The sequence below is a fragment of the Aquila chrysaetos genome, chromosome 8 (assembly GCF_900496995.4).
Source record: "Aquila chrysaetos chrysaetos chromosome 8, bAquChr1.4, whole genome shotgun sequence".
Classification (NCBI taxonomy): Eukaryota; Metazoa; Chordata; class Aves; order Accipitriformes; family Accipitridae; genus Aquila; species Aquila chrysaetos.
This window is the reverse complement of record NC_044011.1, coordinates 31,244,716-31,262,568: the sequence shown is the minus strand read 5'-3', so window position 1 is coordinate 31,262,568 and position 17,853 is coordinate 31,244,716. Positions and strand designations below refer to the sequence as shown.

Here is a 17,853-nt window from a genome sequence, read left to right as displayed (position 1 = left end):
TGAAATTCAGCCCTTGGAGATACAGGTAGTTCTTATTAAAGACATGCGTCTGAGAGCTAAACATAGCTGTAGGAGTTCTAGCAAAAAAAAATCTGATTAGTGTATAAAAGCAAATTTTCACTGTCACAGTTACATGGAGGGAGTGGTATTGTATCAGGGAATGAAGTCCTGCAGAGCTCTGATAAAAATGATCTTTATGGAAACTATTAAATTGGGTTTGGCTGTCTTGGGTTATTTTATTGTTATTATATCTTTGTCAGTGATCACCCAGAACAAAGTTTTCAGACTTTCCAGGAAATTAACTGAAGATCAGTAACTGTGCTGTCTTCCAAATTTATGGCTCTGCAACTAACTACAGACCCAGACATACAGTGATAAATAATCTCTCGTGTCTTCTAGCCCATCAAATAGAAATCTGCTTCCTTGGGAGTAGGCAAAATGAAATTGGTGCATTACAAACAAATTTATTAAAAGGTGCATTCAATCTTTCATGAAACATGAGGAATCATAAGTGCTTAGTAGGGAATGAGATTTTTTTTTTTTTTTTTTTTTTGAGTATGAATGTGTCAGAGAAACTCAATAAGAGGACCAGCATGGAGTAAGTTTACCTTCTGAATGTCAAAAGCAAAGGCCAAACCTGGAGCTGATTAATGGCTGCATAATCTATCAGTTCAGAATCAAGGAGCTGTGGGTTGTAACTAAATTATTTGTAAGGTAATTTAGCTTGACCTTAATGAAGGCTAGGGTCCCACAGACCATCGAAAAGTCTATCAATCTCTCTGGCTCTGGAAGCACTTGGGGGTTTCTCTTATTGTATCATTGCAAATGCATTTGTTGTTTGTGAAATCTCAAGGCAGACAAGTTTTGTTTTGTTTTTTTAAACTTTTTAATGAATAAGACTATAACAGCAATGATGGAAAACATTCAACCTGGGATCTGATTTCTATTTCTATTATTTGCCCTGGGGGATATTGTGTACCCCCAAAGCTTTCTCAAGAGCAGGCAGTGAACTGTATGGCACTGAGGGGAGGTAAGCAGGGTGACCGTGGCAGTGTTGCTGGATGGAGTCCTCCCAGCTGCTTGAGGTTGTGGTCCAGGACATAGCTCACAGGTGACTCCAGTTATTCCAGCTGCTTTGGGCCTGCTGTGAACTAACAAACCCAGTTTAAGTGGCAAAATGGGTGCCAGGGTACAGTGAATGCCCCAGAGGCAGACATGGAAAACCCTTTACATCCTCTTTAGTCTGCAATAGGAATGATCCAGTTTCTCCCTTTGCACAGATTTTTGATTAGCAAGTCCCTTTGTCTTGCAGCCTTCCTTGCTGCAGATAAGGATAGGTGCTGTGACGGAGTGCAAAAAAACTCCTGGTCACCTTAGATAGAAGGTACCTGAGGAAGGTTACTCATCTGAAAGGTTTTGCTTCTACACAATTAAACCAAAGCAGGTATGCTGTGCTAAGTGGTGGCTATTGAATAGTAACGGCGCTTCCTGCGTGTTACCAGCCTTCACCAATACAGCACTGTACTGGTTCTTCATCTACCCAAACTCTTTAAAATTTTACCAGTTGTTCCTGACCCTCCTGTCAGCAGTTGCCAAGTAGCTCATCTATGAGATGCCTGTTTTGTACAGACACGTACTGGAGATACAACAAAAGCAAAATGCGCTCCCCATCACCGCAGTGCTGGACAGATCCAGATACCTGGATTTCCCTAAGGTTTTCCATCCCTGCAACAAGTCTTACTGTTTGTAGAGGTGTTGATTCCAACTCTTAATTTCCTGACTACAGTGTAGGTTTGGGCCAGTTTTCTTCATGTAAATAGACGTGGTGATTGCTAGGCATGAATGACGCATCTTAAATTCCACTTCGTGGATTATTTTTGCATTGCTAAAGATAGCATAAGAGCATCCCATGGCTGTTTGCACACCTGACTCATCCCACAATTACTTGCTTAAGGGCTGAGGATCTGGGGTAGTGCCTATTTAAGACAATGGAAAAGCTTCCAGTGGTTTCAGTGAGCATTGCTTTCAATTGAAATTGCTTTTGTCAACAGTCTTTGCTACTTCCTTCAGCAAAGACGTTGTCATTTTTTAATATGGGGAATCATCTCTGTTCTTTCACTGTAGCACTGCCTGCTTACCCTGTTGCTTTGCTTACACTGTTTTCTTATCAATATTTAGTTTGTTCACGTTTCCAGTAAATTCCTCCAGGACCTGCTCTTTCAGGACTGGTTTTCAGTCTGCTCTCTTATTCCTTTCTCCACCAGCAAATCCAGCTGTTATATTTTTTTCTGGTCAGTTATTCTGCCTCACGCTATTTCCTAGGTTTTCTTCCCCTTTCTCCCCCTTCCTCCTCCCTCCATGCGGAACAGTGCAGGGGCCCAAAGCACAGGTGTGGTCTGTGCTGTGCCTTTGCTCCTTCTCCCTTTCTGCTTTCTTCATTATTTCCTTCTGATATCCCCCTGGAAAAGAAATCATAAACAGAGAGGGAGCCAGGGAAGGAGGCAGCATGGCCACGCTTATAGAAATAGGAAGGCAAAGGTACCGAGTGATGGATGGTAGTTTGACATACAGTATCTGAGCTCTCCTTGCCTGTTTTGTTGCTTTGAGCTAAGCGTAACTGCCGCACTGTCTCAATTTTGAAGATGGACAAAGGGGTTCACGCAGCAAAAACAGCCTGCTCTAGCTTTTATGTCTGCAAAACGAGGCTTCAAAATGTGAATCAAAGCTGTACAGACCTCTGGACAATACAGGCTAAGTGACACTAGTGGCAAGCTCCTGGGCTTTCCCGCAAGTGTACCAGAGGAATTTTGGGGCTCCTGTCCCAGGAACAACAGGCTGAAAAAGAGACTAAAAGTCACGATTTGTATTCACTCATTTACTTCAATGAGTTGTCATTCTAAAATAGGGGTTTGGGGTTCTTTATGATGTTGTTCTGGATTTTCTTTTAACAGTAGTGTTATTACTTACTCTGGAAAAATATTTTAGCTGTTCAGGCACCTCAATATTTCAGGGAGATCTCTTATTTCAGAAGGAAACTAATTCAGTGTTTAACTCATAGTGGTATCTTTTGCAACCTGTTTTTAATAGGAAAAGCAAAGATAAATTCAATATAGTGCAAATCATAAGAATAATTTACAACGTCTTCTCTCATCCTTTTTTGGGGCAGACCTGCCAGCCAATGTTACATAGAGCTCTCTGGTGGGAAAAGGAGATGCAGAAAGTGCTGCCATCAGTCTTCGCCTGCACTTAGCCAGACCCGTTGACATTCACGGAGTGTAATGGCAGGAAAGCTTTCCAAAGCCTTTTGACTCCAAAAATTTGAGTTATCATCATTGTCGTATCTCGGTCTGACAGCGAAAATGATTTGTCGGTCAAAACACCTCGTAAACACGCACATTTGATTCAATTGAATCAGAGGCAGTCCCTCACTCTGAATTCAGAAGGCTCATCCGCAAGTGAAGGTGGAATGAAATAGCGGGTAATTCTCTTACTTCTGCACTGCCATCCCGTTGGCTCTGGATTGGGGATCAGTACTGCACTCTGGCGAAGGGATCAGTACAAATGCCAGTTGCTCTGGGAAAGGGAAACTCTCCCAGGCTTTGGGAGCAGGTCCCCATTTTTGGCCGGGTGCAGCCATCCAGGCACGGACCAGGCTTAGCCGGGACCTGAGGTTTTGTGTCTCTGCATGGGGCTGTGCTGGGGTAGTTTGGTTTCAGGCTCATGGGTTGCCTTTACCATGGAGGTCAGTAAGAAGCCTGCTGGGAAGGGGAATAATGCAAGCAGCCTTTTCACCTGTACGACACTGGTTAGGGATGGGGCTGGCCCAGTGCCAGCTGACTATAAGCAGGATCTCATTCTGCAAGCACTTATGGGCCTGAGTAAATCTACTTGTGCTAATGGCCTTATTAAGCTCAAGCCTGTATACGTTACAAATCTGCACAAAGAGAAATTAGAGCCCAGATTAGATTAGTCGCTAAAGGCTGTGAACGTACAGCTGTTTGCCAAATTGCACACTGAATTTCATTTTTGCGTAGACTTTTACTGATAGCAATTTGAAGGCAGTCATTAGAGCCATCAGCCTTTGAATGAGAAATTTCAAGGGACACTTCAGTATAAATCTGCTCCTCTGCTATAAGAAATTATTCCTGATTTGCTTTGGGCTATGGAAACCAATTACATGAATTTTGCACAATAACCTGTTTCTCCCAAACAGGGGTAGCACTTCTGGCCATAAACAGACATACTTTTACTTCCAATTAACTGTGTGGGTGTGTAAACATAAGGAAAACTGCTTTTTCAACTTGAATTTAATAACCAGAAAATAGCTGGAAGAAAGAATCATCATTTACAATTAGAATATGAGACTCTGGCCATCCTTATTCCCTTCCTCTGCAAGCCAGCTGGATTTGTGAAAATGGACATATTCTTTCCCATTAAATCATAAATACTGCAGGCTTTATTCCTTACCAGCTCCTAGGCTCGAAGATTTAGGAAAGGGTGCGGTACTAATTTTCAGAGCTAAACTTGACATAACTCACGCTGTTCCAGTGTTCTTTTAAACTTGAGCTGTGTTTTTTCTTCTATTCCAGATACTCCAGAGGTGCCCTGTAATCCCTGAACCCTACTGAATTCACGCCCTGGTGATATATAAATGTTAAAGGGATGCAACTGGTAATTCTGCCTGGCTGTTAAACTGCCTTGTGCCACTCTATTTCTAAAGGCTGCTATCAATGTATGTGTTTTACCTCTTCCAAGCTACAGTGAAAATGCTTTAATCTTATTAGTAGTATAAAAATAAGTCATTACTAATGCTTAAAGCAATCGTTATCTTCTCTCCCTGCCAGCCCATTCTACTATGTTAATATCAGTATTTCTAAAATGAAGCTTTTGTACATGCGAGTCGGGCCTCCCGTGTCATTTGTTTGAAAATCCTGAGAGCATTTTCTTAAATAAAAATTGGGCAGGGAAGGAAGAGGGTCTTTTTATTTACTTTCAGGTTTCCATCCTTTAGGACTTTCTTGCTGGGTGTTCTCAGGTTGCCCCTGCAATTAGAAGACTTAATTGGTTTTAAATGAAAGCTGAGGTTCCTGCATTCCCCAGGTGCTGGAGTTTTCATTAAAACCACCACCCAGTATCATGAGACTTGCAATTAAATTCCTGAGCTGCCAACACAGTTGCAGAATGGTTTGTAAAGCCAGGGTGGGATAAATATATTGGGAGAGCAGGCTCTCAGGTGGCGTAAGCTGCTGCAACTGCTTCCGCTTTAGCCGAGCTCCGGATATTTACTGGGAGGCACAGCACTGCTCAAACCAGATCTAGCCAAGTCTTCAACCAGGCTGGGGCCAGAACAGATGCAGCCAGAGTGTATGTATTTGCATGTTGCCCGTGTGAAGGCACGAGGACCTTTGTTAATCTCCGTGTGTGAGGACCTGTCTGGCAGCCGGAAGAATGAACCGTGACAGCTTCAGTTGCATCTTCTGGGACTCTTGCAAAGGTTAAGCCTACTGTAAAGCTTTTCTTTCCAAGAAGCAGTAGCATTGGGAAGGCAGAAATAACAATACATGCTGTGTCTCCACCCTCCAAACGTAGCTGAGTAGAAAAGTAATGAATCGTATCAACTTTTCTCCCAGTTGCTAGGCTTAGTTCAGTGATCTTAGTGCAACATGGGAGAAGTTGTGCTGGCCAGGTTGGGATATGGACTGTTATCTAACCAGCAGGAAAGAGCTTAGGATTTGGGAGGGAGGGAGAGGGGCTTTCCTTTGTTAACTGCTCTTGCACCTTGCACCAAGAAGAGCGTCAAAGTTTAAAAAGAGCACCCTAGCAGAAAAGTGCTGGTATGGTGATAATGTGGATGCATGAATCTGTGATCCAGGTGACCAGATGCATCTTCCCTTGATGTGCTACTGGAAGGGTTCAGGCACAGTCAGAATGCACTTGAAATTGTGACAGTCAGAAGTGAGGAGCATTGCTGGGCCAGAAGGAAGAGCCATCAAGAACCAATATTAATTACAAAACAGACACACAGTTTTTGCTATTTTGGGCTGTCTTCTCCTTCAGTACCTTGAAAAAGAGAGTATATTGTAGAACCAAAAGCCCTTATACTCACCTCAAATTTTCAAGTAAATTATTTCCCTTCAGAATTTTGATCAAAAATCCTTCCAGGATTTTTGATCAAGAGAAAGCTATGAAGGGTTCTGTGGTCCTCTCCTGTTAGCCCTGGCTGAGAAGGCGCTCAGGCAGGTCCCTGTCCATTCCTCCGGCTGCAGTCTGCCGAGCTCCCGTCTTCCCACTGGCAGTGGTCCTTGGGGCCTTGCCTCACAGAAATTTTAGAAAGGTGTGTGTCTGTCCCCCAGGTGGTTGCTATTTTCCCCCTTCTAGGTGCTGGAGAGAGAGGGGTTTTTTGAAAATAAGACCAATATTTGGAATAACTTGTGATTTCAGTTGTAAAGAAGCTTGGTGCGATTATGTAGCAGCAGCTGCCGGAAAACATAAAGTGATTGAGTCGACAGGTCCTATCTCTAGGTCTAGCAGGCCTAGAGACTTGAGCTTTCCTGGGAAGAACCACCACTGGAATAGCAGCCAGGTTTTCTCCTTTTCTTTTTTTTTTTTTTTTTTTTTTTTTTCCTCCCTCCCCACCCCCAGCAGTAGTGCTACTTTTCTAACTTAAAAGCCAAACCTGTTCCTTTGCTCCACATCGTGCGAGTCTGCAGAGACAGCGTGCAGGAAGGTGGGCAGAGGCTGGGAGCACTTTCATCTTAATGGGGCTCTTCGTGTGTGCGAACATCCCGGGGGGAGCCCTCTCGGGAAGAGCTTCAGAGCCCGCGGCAGTGTGCGGTGCCGATAAGGAGATGAAACAATAGCTGCGACACCGAGAGCCTTCGCACAATTACTTGGTGAGGATGTTACAGAGTCAAGTGTTTTTGCACGATCGCTGCATGGAGCAAATCCGCTCGCTCCTGAATGGTTAACTCTTTCTCTTCCTTTACCGCTTAATGTAATGCACAGCTTTAAAGGGCATCCAAATTTGTGAATGCTAAGGAAATAGCACTTGGGTTTCTTGTTGCTTGCGATGGTTTACATTTCCCTGCTTCCAGGGCCACTGTGAGACCTCCAAAACACTGCAGTGGAGCCCAAGCCCTGAGCCTAGGTGAAGATTCAGCAATGCACAAGCCGTGCTCTGGCAGAGATGGGAAACCTGAGATGTCCTTGCTTGAAACCCAGAAGTGGAGCCAAGGAACTGTTCCCAAACTTCTTGTATTATTGATGCCTCATTTCCTCATTAATGCCACAAAGATTTATGTGAAGGGACTTCCACGGTGCTAACGGAATTACCCACCTAAATCTCCCCCGTGCCGATGGCAGGGAACGCTCCGGTTCTTTGCCCTCACGTTAGTGCCGGGTGAGTAATTGAATTATTTGTTAGCTAGAAAACTAAAAATCCTTTCCTTTTAGGTTTGATTTTTGTTGGTAGTGTTGAGGGCTTTTCAATACCTTTTACTTAGGCTTGAGTTATAATTTGAAATACAAACTGAAAGCATTTAGATCATTTTTCCCATTCCAGTGCCAGTGATGGTCAGTCGTTTCAGTCAATCAGCTCTGCATTTTTTCATTAATAAAATGCTGTCCTGCAACATTTCACCTACCTCTATTTACTGCACAAAATCTGTCTGAAAGAGCATCTTTGAAATAGATAACGTTTCCCCTTAGCACTAATAGCAATTATATGCTTGCACTGGTGAAGTCCTTAATCCACTGTTCCTCTGTATGATGTGCATCACTGGTTGAAGGCAAGGAAGACATTTACTCCAGTGCATAGGAAATGAGCTGTGCTCCTCTCAAAGTGCAAGCTGAGAGAAGCCCGGCCATCTCGCCTTTTAGGCTCAGGCAGACACGGTGTTTCTTGAGGCTGTAGCAAAGACAGGGCATGAAAAGACCCTCCGAAGGGGACGTGAGTCTCAAAATGCACAGAGGTCACATAGAGGCTATATCAGAGGGACATGGGCCAGTTTTGGGGCACCCTTCAAGCAGACTGAGCGAGGTGCCGTAGGCAGGGGCGGGCGGTCAGGCTGCGCGCTCCTTCCCTCCTCCCTCATCGAATTAAATGAGTGTGGCAGGAGCTGTGCGACTTCTGTGTGCCTGTGCCTGCTCCTGCCGGGACTTTCACATCGCTTCAAATCTGGTTATGGTTTTGCTGAAAATCCTTACCCATAGTGTCACTGCTGCCAGTTAATTTCCTAAAATCCCCTTGCATTTGATATCTGTGCCAGTGCACAGAACTGCACTGGCTGAGCTCAGCGAGGATAAAATGAGCAGCACAATCGCTTGCGCTGAGCAGGACTGACTTCTGGGCCAGCGAAAACGGCTGTGAAGGAGTGGGAATAAATCTGAAAGGAGCCACTCTTAAACCAAGATGGGAGGATACAGCTGGGGCTGGGTAGCCCATTGTGTGAAACCACTTTTACTAATCTTGTTCAAGTGTGTGCACAGACAGCTGGGAGTGATTTATTCATTGTAATGGGCCTGATCCTGTGAAGCTGTTAAGTGTTGCCAGCAAAGGTGACTGGGTCAGCAACTCTGTGCAGTAGGAGGAGAGGTTGTATCTATGGAAAAAAGAAATACAAGTTCAGGACACTGGAATTATGAGACTGGAGATTAATGACAGAAAACTCTCATGTGTTTGGGGAGAGGAAAGTAAGCAGGAAACAGGAGCCTAAATTAGGCTGCAGCTCTCTGGGCAAAACACTCAGGTTATAAATATTCTGGTAGCATTTAGAGCAGGGCTGGCTGTGCTGATTGCTCTTCGCTGTCCTTGACAGTATCGGTGTGTTATTCATCCTAGTATTCTGCTGTGCTGACAAAACCACCTGGAGTATCTCAGAGGTGTGGGAGGAGGCTGTGCGTGGGTTTGGCAGCCAGACCTCTGAACGTGTCGGTGAGCAAGGAGCCTGTGCCCTGCTTGCCACTGCAGCACTGCAGGACAGGAGCGGTGGGCTGGGTTGTGAGCGTTTAATTGTTCAGCTGGTGCCAGGGATGCTGGTTTTAAAGAGCGTCTTCTCAAAGGAGCCAAACCTTTACACAAGATCACCGACTCGTCTTGACCTTTGTGATCAAGCTGGCACAAGGGCTTGAAGAGAGTCATCACCACTCCTCCCCAGCCCCAAAGCTGACAGGCAAGGGAAAGCAAGGCATGAAGAGGAAAATGTGGGGTTCTGAGGCCCCAGCTGGGTGGAAGAGCTGGGAGCAAAGCAACAAAACGCTTCTCATTGTCAAGCTTAAAGCACGGCGGATTTCAGCCTCCAAAATCCCACAGCAGTTGCTTTACAGGAGCAAAATAGTTATTGCTCCAAGGAGTCGGTGCCTGCGGTGAGCTCCTCCTTTCCCTCCCTCTTTGTCATGGCCCTTTCCTCAGGAGGACTGAGGGGCATCTGGAAGTCAGCAGCTCCCGCAGTTTGTGACAAATGAGACCAGGCACTGGTCAGTGTTTTCTAGGCTGCAATTTATGGGGTCACTGGGAATTGCTGCATTGCTGAATGCAGTCACTCCACTTAACAGCACAGCATTGCTTCTAAAGGATCCCAGCCGGCTGCTCCTGTCTGCTGTGGCGTACAGAAATGAAAAGTGCAATCCAGCCTCTGGTTCAAATGAAAATTCTCTCTAATCTGGAATAGCTCTACCCTGGGAGGTGCCTTAAATATGATAGCAGGGCTGCTATGCAGGGGAATATGCTTTTTTATTTGTAATGAAAAGAACTTTATGCCTATCATAAAAAAGTTTAGTGCAGAAAGTTAACTAAGGTAATGTTTTTAGAAGCTGAAAATATCAGGAACTCAAATAAAAGGCAACAGTGATTTTATTTCTTTTTTTCTTTCCCCCCCCCCCCCCCCCATCTTTTAAAGCCCCTGGGAATTAATTTCCTGGTGTCATTGTCATAACTGCAGACCTAAGTAATTCATTTGTATTCGTGTCAGTCCCACGTATGCTTCCATAAGTATTGCATGCAATTTACACTAAATGGACAGTTAAACAAAAGATGGTACTGAGCAAATCAGACTGCAAACCATATGTATAGGCAGGAATATAGCCCTTTGCAAGAGCTCCACTGTGCCATCAGTTGTTCTCTGCCTGGCTGCAATGTTCTTCTTGGATCATTTTGTCCTGGTTTCAGCTGGGATAGAGTTAATTGTCTTCCTAGTAGCTGGTATGGTGCCATGTTTTGAGTTCAGTATGTGAAGAATGTTGATAACACTGATGTTTTCAGTTGTTGCTAAGTAATGTTTAGTCTAAAGTCAAGGATTTTTCAGCTTCTCATGCCCAGCCAGCAAGAAGGCTGGAGGGGCACAAGAAGTTGGCACAGGACACAGCCAGGGCAGCTGACCCAAACTGGCCAAAGGGATATTCCATACCATGTGATGTCCCATCTAGTATAGGAACTGGGGAGTGGGGGATCGCCGCTCAGGGACTAGCTGGGTGTCAACTGGCGGGTGGTGAGCAATTGCACTGCGCATCATTTGTACATTCCAATCCTTTCATTATTGCTGTTGTCATTTTATTAGTGTTATCATTATCATTATCATTATTAGTTTCTTCTTTTCTGTTCTATTAAACCGTTCTTATCTCAACCCACGAGTTTTACTTCTTTTCCCGATTTTCTCTCCCATCCCACGGAGTGGGGGTGGGGGGTGAGTGAGCAGCTGCATGGTGCTTAGTTGCTGGCTGGGGTTAAACCACGACAATTTATACGAAGAGGCCACTCTGATTGTTGTTTCCATACATGACATATTATGAGACCAGTGCTGATGTCCCCATGGTGTCAGTTTTAAGTATTGCCTCTTTCTCTAGCTGATATATTGGGCTGATACATTTGCCCTGTAGGAAGGACGTATGGAGCTAGGGCATGCAGCGCAGACTCTAGCCCTGAAATTTAAGGGTGCTTGCTGTGAGCTTAAATGTGTAGGGTAATGGTCACCAGAGATGGAGCATGGCTGGTCAGGCAATTCTGGTATTTCTCAGGTACCAGCATCCTCCAGATAGGGAACATTTTGCAGACTTAGATTATGACCATTGCTGTGTCAGTGATTGTCATCTACTTGATGACAACCTCAGCTATGCATTTTTGTCCAGTCTGCAATGGTAGGTTTAGAGCAATATGAAGGAAAATGAGTTTTGAACCCTAGAATTGTGTGAGCTTGTTTGCAAAGAGAGGGACGTGAATAAGTTAACTGTGTATACCTTAAGCATTTGGGGTTTGCTTGGGGTTTTCAGCTTCAGTAAATGAACTCACTGAAGGAATGGAGCACTGTGTTCTCCCACTACCTGATCTGCATCTCATTTAATAAGTTATCTTCCAGTTTGATATTTACATTTCACCCTGTTAATGCTGTTGGACAAAACAGTGACTTCAACCAACAAGGTTGAGTAATTTAGGGAAAATTTTCTGGAACCCTCTGTCTGCTCATTCCCAGTTGTGCTAGTGTCACTGTTGTGGCTAAAGTCTATACTGAGCAGGTAGCCTTAATGACATTCAGAAGTAAGACTTTTCATGTTAAACTCTAGGTTTTGTCTTAATAAAGCAATAGCCTCTCAACTAATCCCATTATATAGCCAACCAGGACTTTAAACCAGGCACTTACTGTAAAGGAACCAGTGTTTTCTGGACATGTCTCTTTGCAAGATGATACAGGAATTACTGTGTGGTTATCATTGAGTTATGGTTATTCTTAGGGCTAGGGTTCATGCTGGGAGAACAAGAAAGAGGCTAAAGCATGGTTGGAGTGGGGTTGTGAAGGTTCCCAAGGTAAGTGTGGGCTGCAAAGGGACCTGGGCTGTCAGAAACTTTCTGGTTGGTGTGTTATAGTTGTCTTGGCCGGGCTTGGGGGAAAAAAACCCAAACAGATACCTTACTTGTCTGTGACTCCCTCTTAATCACAGTTACTTTCGGGGGCAGATGCATCCCTTTCCTGGCACACAATTTCCAGCTCCAGGGAAACCATTAGCAATTTTACTTAGAGTATACTTTGAAATGTATCATCTATCATTATTTTCTTATTTTGAAGGAAATGGGCCATTCATGATTTTGAAATCACAAGCTGTAATGATTTCTCTCTCCATGAGAATTCATTAAGCTTTATTTCATCAGCTACCTAATGCACACTATGATCTTTCCAAACAGCAATTGCAATTGCACAGCAAGAAAAACAGACTCCGTGGACATGAGGAAAAACACCCTGGATAGCAGTCTAGACAGTTCAATCGTGCAAAATCAAAAATCGGATAGCAAGAGTTTAGGTAAATTGAAGCTGAAAGAAGGCAAAATCACTTTGCAGACCCAGGATAAATGAAAAGCCAATCTGAATATCAAATTGACCCTGCTCCAGGGGAGAATAATTTGGCATGATGTATTTGGCATCTCTCAATATGTTGCTTGCAGACAAATTAAGTGTCTGGAAAAAAAAGAAAAGGAAGTGAACATAAAGTCATAAGGAAATAAGGGTCTTGATCCAAATGCAAGCCTGAGATAATTCTGGAGCTGATACACTTCTAAGGGAAAGCAGCACTGTAAGCTGCAAGGTTTTTCTTGGTAGGAGTGTTCCTTTATGCAGAAATTATACAGCTGTTGACACCAATTTTAGCATGGCAGCTCAAGAACAGCATTAATGAACACAGGGCAGATAGGAATGAGTGTATGAGAAATGAAGAAAAAGTACCCAGTAGAGGGACTGAGGGAGTGGGTAGTAAGAGGCATATTCTGGCCTCAGTGAAGTTACTGGAAATTTTGCCATGAATGTCCAAAGAATGAGTGCTTTCTGGGTTTTTTTCCTTCTTTTTTTTTTAATAGTGGTCTTGTTAAAGTGCTTCTGTAGCCAAGGAGCCTTCCTGAAATGCTTGGAGTGACTGGATTCATCACTGAACCCACCTCCCTGAGAGCCAGAACAGGAGTGGTTTCATTCACAAAGACTTGCTGCCAGGTCTCATTAGTGCAGTAAGTGTTGTCTTTTCTCCTAATTACCCTGTGCAGACATCCCTGGTGCTGTTCAGCTTCAGTTCATGGTCCCTTCAAGCTAAGTGCAGCTTCATAAAAAGCCAGCCTGTTTTGTAAGATGTGCAGGGTAAGAAGGCACAGACCTGCTGGGTGGGTGCAGATCATAAATGCCAGAGCTAAATGAGAAGGCGGGATGGCAGGAACATGAGCAGGAGATTGTACCTGTTATTTACCATTGGGTCTCAGGGGAGTTTTGCCACCAAATTCCATTAAAATGAGACTTTCAACATTTAAAAGTACAATTCAGTGGCTTGTTTCATTAAATAAGCTAGCAAAGATTGTATATTAGTCTCTGACAGGACTACATTTGGGTGAAAACCATGCTGAATTATTTATTTTGTCATTAATGTCACACAAACCATGGTAAGGAGAATTATACGGGCTGCAAAAGTGAGCAGCGCTAAGTCAGATTCAAACAAATGAAATTGTTATTCTTCAATACCAGTCATGGGTTGCAGCCGCCTAATGCATCCAGGAGAGGATGAGAAGTGAAAGGTAAATCAATGGAAAGGTTCACACCTGACTGACAGCCTTTAAATAATGTAAAGGGTCCCTCGGCACACAGCAGGGTTATATAACATATTAGCATTTAAGACCAGTGGAAAGACAGGCAGGGAAGTGTTTCGGAAGTTTTGTCCTTGTAGCTGCAAAGCTCAAAGAGCTGGAGAGGAACGTACCTTGAAAATGGGGTGGAAAGCTCCAGCTGTGCCTGGAGAATGAGAAAACCAAGAAATCTTAATTTGGACAGACTACATTTTGTTGATATTGGCCTTTGGTAAGCCCAGAAGGGGTCTTGTGCTGCGCAGTGCGGAGGACTTAAGGGCATGGTGCTCTCTGTAATACTCGGGGCAAGGATGTGAACCCAAGGCCAGTTTGGGAATGGGGGCTCAGCCCTCTCTTGTGTTACACAAGAGGACATCTCTCTAAGCTACGCTGTAAGAGTTTCCAGAACTCCGATTCTCTGCCTACCTCTTGTCAGCTGTGGACATACCATTCTGGGCATCTTGGATGTTTACAGCTGTGTTCCTTCTTCTGTGAAACAGCTCCTGTTTCCCTGAACAAACATCTATGCAAATGCAAATGGAAGAGCGTCAAGCAGTTGAATGAACAAAATTGGAAGTTGTATCCAGCAAATATGGGTGCAGGTTACAGTCACATTCTGCTTCTGGTTCTGCAAGCCTGTGCATTATTGTATATTCTCTTCGTACACGTGTACATGCTGTCTAGCTTATGTGCGCGCTCTCTCTTTCTGAATTACGAAAGGTCTGAGCTTTGCATTTCTGACCCCAGAAATGGGTCATAAAAGGACCATTGATCTGTAGCTGTTTGGTGCACTCAGAAAAAAAGTTGCAAGGGAAAGATTATAAATATCTGTGAGCAGAAGGATGGACATACCTTCTCCCTGACCCTGTGAGCAGGCTTTTGAATTACATCTGCTAGATGATGACCAAGAATGTAGGGAGATTCTTTATCTGGTTTTAACCTTGGTGGCGATTGTACAGGCTTGATATAATTACATCTTTTCCATTTATAGAGAAGCTGCCCATAGAAAGTGACACATGAAGTTATGGGAACCATGAAGACCATTATTGTAGCTTCATATTAAATATTAAAATCTAGATAAATAGAAAGCCTGCATATATGTGTGTGTGTATAGATATACATATATATTAAAAAAAAAAAAAGTACATGGCTGACACTCTTTTCACTACTCTGCTTTCACATTGTTGTTGGGCACTGTTGAATGTATGTGGCCTCACCAGCAGCTGCTGTCTATGGACATCCTCTGCTTACCCAAAAGCAGAAATTAAGGTGCATTGGCTGCAACCCCTGCCTTCCCTCTGGAAGTGTTTCCCCACCACACATCAGGCTGGGAGAATTTGGGACTTGGCAGGGATGGTATTTGATTTCTGATTCAGTGGCAGACTTTTTGTGGGACATTAGGTGTACAGCGATTTATGCAGCTACATAAGCTATTCAGCTTTCTGTTTTGTCATCTATGAAATTGGGAGAAGTAGCCTGAAAATTATGTAGTGATGAGAAATACTTTAGTGACAGCATCATGCTGAGGCATAACTGTAATGAGGTAACAAGACTGAAACTTTGATTTATTAAATTCTTTCCTACTTTAATGGTTAAAGTTTATAGCAACAGTATCAGAAATACATCTGTTTTTTTCGGAAGCTGAGGCATCATTTATTTTACAGTGAGAAACAACAGCCAGTAGGAAGACAAAAATTAACTTTTCATGCAACTTTAGTGAGGATGTGCCTGTCAGTTCATGAAGGTCGAGAGGGTTTGGTTTTGCATGTCACATAGTCTGTGGCAGACTGGGAGGTTTACATGGAAGATTTCATGGAATAAGCTGTGTACTGTAATGGTTGGATGCAGCCTTTAAACAGGCACATCAATCAGAAGGGAATTCTGACATCCAGGAATGGGCTAAAGAGATTAATTGCACATATTTTCTCAACAATAGAAAAAGTTTTGGTTTAAAAGTATGATGGACAAAATTCTGCTTTGTTTTGTTCATGAATACTAATAAACAACCCCCTAATCTGATAACACCATTTGCTTTAGTGTTTTTAGACACACCTCTGACTTTCTGATAGAGCTATGAAAAGTGTCTCTTTTCTTCCCAGGCTTTCTTTTTTATCTACCACCCACCGGTCTCCTCACTTGATCCTTTTCCCCAGCTGGATGCTCTGAAGTTCACACTTGGTTTTGGTGCCTCCAGGCTATGGGATAAAAAGTAAGCACAGCACCAGCAATGGAGAATTCAGTTTCTTGACCTTTTCAGTAGCCCCTGTTTGATGAGAAGAACCAGTAGACAGAAGAAGCAGGAGGGTGTCTTCGCAGCTACCTGGCTGGAAATCCAGGGTAGCTCCCTTTAACTATGAATTCAATGCGGCAACTTAAAATGTGCCTCCACTAGCAGCTGCCTTTCACTGGATTTACTTGACTGGGCTTCGTTGTTATTTATCGTCCTACTAATTTCTGTGTCACTGTGTGGATGTGTCATACGTCATGTGTGACACATCACTAGAAGTTATTGTGATGTATTCTTTTTTCCCATTAAATCATGGACAGAGATACTGAGCAGCATGGGGCCAATGTACAGCCCACAGGGACCTGTCAGAAATACTCTAGTGGATGAGGATTTCACCAGTCGCCATTCCGTTTGAATAGCTTTCATTTAGTCACTTTTGTTGAGAAATGCAGCACACTGATTTCATTCTGCCCCGTGAACCCACAGGCAGAGTAGTTGCACGACATACAGTCACTCAGTTCAGATAACGTGTGGTGAAGGAAAACCCTCCCAAATACAGAGCAGAAAACTGATTCTACTCAATAGTCTCATATATGCCATGCTGTTATGAACCACCTATTTGAATAAAAATTTCAGAAAGGTCATCTAAGTGCTTGGCTGGGAAGTTGGGTGTCTTGAAAACTCTGGAGTGGCTTTATTGCAGTGGGGTAAAAAGACTTTTTGGTCAAACACCTTTAAAAAAGTGTGAGGCAAATGTTTGGGTCTGGTAACCTCCAGGGAAGTTGTGCGAGCATGCAGCTGTGATGGGGTGGCATGCAATGCAGAGAATGATTACAGTCCAGATTAAAGCAGTCAGGATAATATCACTGAAGTCACTCAAATTAGTTTGTATTTACACCAATGTGAGTGAAAGCACAGCTTGCATTTTTGCCTAGAAGACTAGCTTCTGAAAAAAACCAACAAATTGAATATGGTGCAGTCACAGATCTCCATTAACTGTAGAAAGGGATTTGGGCTGCATTACACTGGGTGAAGCTACTTCAGGTTTTGATCTTGCTCTAGCATTGTTACTTCTCCGAGTAATTACTCAGTATTTATACAGCATTTTCTTTTCCTGACCGATAGAAAAGCTTGTTTGCCATAGCAAACCCAGTGGTGACTCTGCTTTCAGGTACAAAGCACCTTCCAGCAGATGCACATCAGTACATAACATGAACTTTGGAAATAGTTGGTGTTTTAGAGCCAAAAGGATCTGACATATTAATAAGATGCCAAACAGAGAAAAGAAGGTATGCTATGAGCTCATTAAATTAGATTCCTTTGTAATCATCTTCAGTAATGCTTTTGTTTCCCCTGTTGTTTTTGCTTTCTTTTGTCTATGCCTGCACTTATTAAAAAAAAAAAAAAAAAAAAAAATTTCTTGAGAAAGAATAGAATCCAGGTGCAGGCATTGAAGGATATTTTTAGCCTAGTGTTGACAAAGACATTGTTAGCACTGCCAAAAACGACCGAAGGTGAGAGTGCATCCATATTTCCCTTAAGGGAAGCCACTCTGGGATTGTGGTGATCCAGACCAAAAGGCTGCTGGATGCTTGCCTGGGCTGTCTGCAGAATTTGCAGCCTGTGACTTAGTTTCCTTCTCAAGCTGAGTGTGTTTGGAGGAAGGCAAGGAATCCCTCGTCTTTTGGCTGACCTCTTTTTTGTCTTTCACAGAAATGCTGCTACTGTTGCAAGAGTCACAATAGGTTGCTGCTGCTTGATGTGTCGATGCACGGGGATGGGCTGAGAGCAACTTCTGCCTTCACCGGCAGGTCCCGAATGCATTGTGCTGGCTTGGAGTTAGCCTGGCTCTTGAACAATATATTGGAGTGATTTACTCTTTCTGAGAAAACAGACCTTCCTCTCACAGGTGTCCAACTGCTCTGGCTGGAGCTGCTGTGCAGGATTCATCAGTGGGAAGCTGTGCCATTTCTGTGTAATTTCAGTGAGGGAAGAGGAGAACATTAAATATTTTTCCAGCCTTACAATTTAATAGCCAGCTTGT

The 17,853-nt window shown here is 43.5% G+C and overlaps 1 long non-coding RNA gene across 2 annotated transcripts in view; it reads left to right on the top strand.

Moving 5' to 3' along the window:
* Positions 1-16,820, top strand: part of LOC115345108 — a 75,145-nt gene extending 58,325 nt beyond the window's left edge. The window contains exons 5-8 of one of the 2 annotated variants that reach the window (XR_003924721.1): positions 4,590-4,732; positions 7,095-7,399; positions 12,836-12,979; positions 15,682-16,820. This is a non-coding gene — a long non-coding RNA (uncharacterized LOC115345108). Of the gene's footprint in view, positions 1-4,589; positions 6,043-7,094; positions 7,400-12,835; positions 12,980-15,681 lie in introns of those variants that run through there. The other variant, XR_003924720.1, reaches the window with a different exon arrangement.
* The last annotated feature ends 1,033 nt before the right edge of the window (positions 16,821-17,853 follow it).